The sequence below is a fragment of the Corythoichthys intestinalis genome, chromosome 7 (genome assembly GCF_030265065.1).
Source record: "Corythoichthys intestinalis isolate RoL2023-P3 chromosome 7, ASM3026506v1, whole genome shotgun sequence".
NCBI lineage: Eukaryota > Metazoa > Chordata > Actinopteri > Syngnathiformes > Syngnathidae > Corythoichthys > Corythoichthys intestinalis.
In genome coordinates, this window is record NC_080401.1 from 2,163,435 (window position 1) to 2,168,395 (window position 4,961).

At 42.0% G+C, this 4,961-nt stretch overlaps 1 protein-coding gene across 6 annotated transcripts in view; it reads right to left on the reverse strand.

Annotated features, from left to right (window-relative positions):
• nlgn1 (neuroligin 1) overlaps nt 1–4,684 on the reverse strand; it is a 222,747-nt gene extending 218,063 nt beyond the window's left edge. For 2 of the 6 annotated variants that reach the window (XM_057841071.1, XM_057841070.1), the window contains exon 1: nt 4,070–4,677. The gene's annotated coding sequence lies outside the window, so the exon portion shown is untranslated. Of the gene's footprint in view, nt 1–4,069 lie in introns of all 6 variants that reach the window. The other 4 variants (XM_057841073.1, XM_057841069.1, XM_057841074.1 and 1 more) reach the window with 4 other exon arrangements.
• Between the last annotated feature and the right edge of the window lie 277 nt (nt 4,685–4,961).

A 4,961-nucleotide genomic window follows, 5' to 3' on the forward strand; every position in this document is an offset into this window, starting at 1 on the left:
TGACCCCTGATTTGCCTCCAATGGGTTGACAGCTCCTTGCATGGTAGCAGCCCCATTGGTGTGTGAATGTGTGTGTGAATGGGTAAATGTGTGCTAATGTAAAGTGCTTTGGGCATGGTAACCATGCAGATAAATATGCGATATAAGTACAGTCCATTTACCATTTTCCCCATTCATTATAAGACGTAAGTCGATGCGAACGCTTTCGCGCCAAATCTGCATAAGATGGCAGAGCGAAAAACAGAAACAAAAAAAGAGGAAAAAAATAAAAGAGAGAGGCTACCAGGATAAAAGGATACTCAAAAATAAACATTGGCCCGGCTTTCACTCGCTGCCCCCCCACCCGAACTGTTTGGGTGGGGGGTTAGCCACACGGTTGCTATTTTTACTTATGCTATTTTTTGCACACAACAGGATTCATTACTTTATTACTATTCATCCTTCACACAGCAGCTGGAAACGGAAATGTCGTTTAATCAATCTGCAGGCGACCGGGACATCATGATTTTACGACACTGTACGGGTGTGCGCCAGGGGTGACAGTGGGCCAGAACGGTCAGGAACGCAGTTCTGGTATAAGATTCAGGGTAGGAACGCAGTTCCGGTATAAGATTCAGGCCCGGAATGCTGTTCTGGTACACGGTGCTTCGATTCCAAAAATATGACGGCAACTGTCAAAACGTTATGTAAAAAAAAAATGTTTAAAATGCTGAGCTGCCACACATGCATTTCATCTCCAAGAAGAAAACAAATCTACCAACATCATATTTACATGCACAAGTGGTAATAACAAGCAAAATAAAGTGCTTGTGTAGCATAACCCGTTTCCACCTATGTTTATTATTTATTTTATTCCACGGACGGCATGGAGGTTTCCCTAGCTGCTGCAGTTTTCCGAGTCTGACGATGATGAGTCACGTCAATGTGCAAATGCACACAGCAAAGCAAAACGCCTGGACTCATTTATCCGTTCAATTGGCTGACATACCGACATGTGATCAGCAGAGATAGTTAGGTAGCTAGCGCATGTTTTCTGGAACAGCAACAACAACAAAAGTTTTTTTGAATTGATGCGACAAAAAAAGGGCGATGCAACAGAAAATGGAATGGAAATCTTAAGAGCAAGGAAAGAGTTGAGGCATATTTATCATATTTAGTTTTATTTGCTCTGATGGTGAGAACATCTTAGCTGTCAATGTGCACTTTGGACTTAAATTTGTTCATTTATGTTAGGCTACTTATTCATTTCCTTATGATTTAAAAAAGTCAATGCTGCGCGATCTTCAAAATATATTCCATTTCACCCTGCTTAATATAAGTCAATTGTATTTTTCTGAATGTATGTTACTTATATCTATTATAAAAAATAAAAAATAAAAAAAAGTAAATGTTGACATTAACTAATTTTAATATACATCCTATGTTCTTAAGTAGTTAAAATTGAGATTTGGCATTTAGTATTTGAGGAAAGGAGGGAAAATAAAAATTAGGAGATGGAGGTTGGGGTTATTGCAGTTTTTGCACTTTTATTTTCCAAATCACTGAAAAAATATAATTTTGAATGAAAAGCAGTTTTAGTATGTTTTATAGAAATAACTGTGCCAAAACAGTTTTCTTTGCATTTCAGTTGTTTTAGGAGGTTTGCCCCCCCCCCCCCAAATAAATAAATAAAATAAAATAAACAAAATTTCAAAATTACAAAATAAACAACCTTCACGTCGGGGAGTTCCTGCAAAAATTTTAGCCACTTTCACCCCTGGTGTGCACTGGTCCTCATGGGAAACACAGTCTTCCTTAAGGCAAAACACTACCGCTATTGTCCTCCAGAGCACTAAAATTGACCAAAACTGTAAAGTTACCTTATGTTGATTTAAAGCTACGACCAGAAAATGTGAAGAAGTGCATTTCATGCGTGGCTTCCCTGTGATTATAGTGGCTGATGAGGAAAGAGCACTAGTGCTAAGTGTGCCTTAGCAGCAGACAGCACAAAGCTAAATAAGGTTGTCACTTCCAGACATTACACCCAAACTGCACTTATATTGTAAGCTGTGATTTTTTTCAGCAAAACTACTTATAGTGAAATTATGCCATTTACCGTCTAGTCAAAATTGCGTTTACGGAAGAGGTGCCCAAATCCGGTTCTCGAGAGCCCCTATCCAGCTTGTTTTCCATGTCTCCCTCCTTTAACACACCTGAATCAAATGATCAGCTCATCAGCAACAAAGCCATGGAGCAAGAGAGTTGCGACACTCCCAAAGGGATCCATTATATGATTTTACGATTCTGGGAAATGGAGCCTCGTAGTGTTCCAAACATCGCTTTGATGAGGGTGGACCCCAATGACATATTCAAACAAGTACTGTACTGAGATATGTGCTTTTATCCATTTTTCCTATAAATGTCGCAATCACCACTGGAAGTTGCATAGAAAACCATTATGGCGCTGCTTGTGCTTGGAACTATTCAGGTCTACATGAACCACGTGACCACCCGCGGTGAGATCAACTCTCTTTCTACATGGTTCTGACCAGCAAGCCAGAATGATAACAATCCTGATTATTTGATTCAGGTGTGTTGGAGGAGGGAGACAAGAAAACAAGCGGGATAGGTGCTCTCGACTTGGGCACCCCTGGTTTACGGGTTGCACAAAAAAATTTCCTCTGTGTGTGTGTGTCAAAATCTTTAGGATCAACTGGGAGGACAAGAAGCAAATATCCCCACTATCACTGCCACTATTGCCTAAAACCAGCTGAGATGGACTGGCCATGTTGTTCGACTGCCTGACTCTCCCATCTCATAACAAGTCCTCTACTCGCAGCTTGCTGAAGGGAAACTGGCTCCTGGAGGCCAGGAGAAGACATACTTAAAGAAGTGCCACATTGACATAAAAGCCTGGGAAGACATGACAGCCGATAGGTCGACCTGGAGAACGCTGACCTCCATCAGGAGGAGAGAGCGATCACCGAACAGGACCGAACCCAAACCCACCGCTGCTATTTTCCCCTGCTCACACTGCACCAGAATAATTGGCCTCTATGCCCCCCTGAAGACCCACGAGGACCACGAGGAAGGACGGTCATAGTCGACTACGAGTGACCACCGTCGATGATGATAGTGGTGATGTGTGTGTGTGTGTGTGTGGGGGGGGGGCATAACATAAAATAATTGAGAAGCACTGAGCTATGTAGTTCAGGGCCCGAGGGACTGTGTGAGAAGTGTTCCTCCATCACCCAGTCTCCAGAAACATGGCAATCTTCATCACCAAATAAACAGATCCCATCACAAAACCACAATGGAAAAGAGGAAAAAAAAAAAAGATTTCTGTCTGCAGGGTATGTTTGAAAGTACAAGTAACTAAGACGGTGGCAGGCCATAGACTGAATGTGGGTCAAGAATGTAAAAATGATTTTGCCAGGCCATAATTTTTTCAGCAGAGGTTTATTTTCAGATCTTCTTGACCAATTCAATACACCCCCCCCCCCCCCCCCCCGTGGCTATAGGTGTCTCATTCCTTTGTTCCGTTAGACCAAAAAAATTTGCATAATAAATAAAGACCGTCAATTTGATCAGTCAATAACTTGATAACATAAATCCACGTCAACTGCAAAATTTGTATCCGTCACTGAATTTGCCCACACAAACGAACACACACGTAAAATATATTTGTTTTCATCCATACAGAGACCTAGTGATCTGTCTTGCAGTTGAGTATAATCAACAATACATCTGAGAGAGAGAGAAAAATGGCACCCACGCAGTCGGGAAGGGACATGCGTCAGAAATTGAATTCATGAGTGTCCGAACCATGTTTAACGTCTTATTTGGATCCCCACTTGAAGAAATGAGCACGCTGCCGTTTGCGCAAACTGAGTAGTGCGCAGGTTTGCCAGGCATACGTATGATCGTTAGCCCACGATTCTTTTCCACACAGCAGTAGTAACGACATGATACAGTTCTAGGTAAATTTTTGCCCCCGATCCGGATGCTATGGCGTGCCGTAACAACCATAAATCGGCTGCTTAATTCATCCGTAGTACTAAACGTTTCCCTCTGGCTAAAGGCCATTTACCTTGTGAGAGTCTCCAGTCTGCTGCTTGGTCCACAGTATTCCCCTGTGCAATGCGTATCACTGGAATATGGAGGCTTTTTTTCCGACATACCCCATAAGAGATGCAAGGATGAAACGCGAGAGAGAAGCATCCAATAATGTTAGCCTATATTATATATACCACATTCGTGGCAAAGAATGACGATGAAAAATCTGATTAATGCATATTTTCGTCGCCCGTACGTCTTCATGCAGCTACAACGCACCGAGCGAGCGTTTGACGCACAACGGTCTAATTCAGAAATGGCGGTGATGCTGGAAAGATGAACGGGATTCCGCCCCCACCACAGCCCGTTCCTCGTGATGAAAGGCTACACTTGGATAATATACACATAAAAATGATAATAATTCATAAAAATCGAGCTACGCAGCAACAGCGTGCTTAGTGCTTTAAGGACAGGAATTGTGTCCATTTGAGTAGTCTGGTTGTGTGTATATGTTATTGCCTGAATATGGATCCATCCAAATAAATCTTACTGCAGTAGGTAGTTTTCCTTGCTAATTAACAACAACAACAATAAATAAATAATTGCATATTCAGCATCATGATCAAGTTGCCCAAATGCGTGGTGCCTCAATCTTAGGCAGAGATTGAGGGGGGCCAAGGGGGGCAGTGCCCACCCGGTGGCCGAACAATGTCATCGCATGCAATTGAATTTCCTATAAATGACTTAATAATAAATTCATAATCAAAGGCGGTGGTTTAATTAGTCGGAGTAGTTGATTTCAACAAATTCTGTGCAGTTTGTTGTTAGTTTCAGGGCTCCGGAGTGGCTAAGCTTGCGCAAGTCAATGATGCCTGCTTAGCATACCAATACTACAAAGTATTTCATAATGGGTCAAAATTATTTTT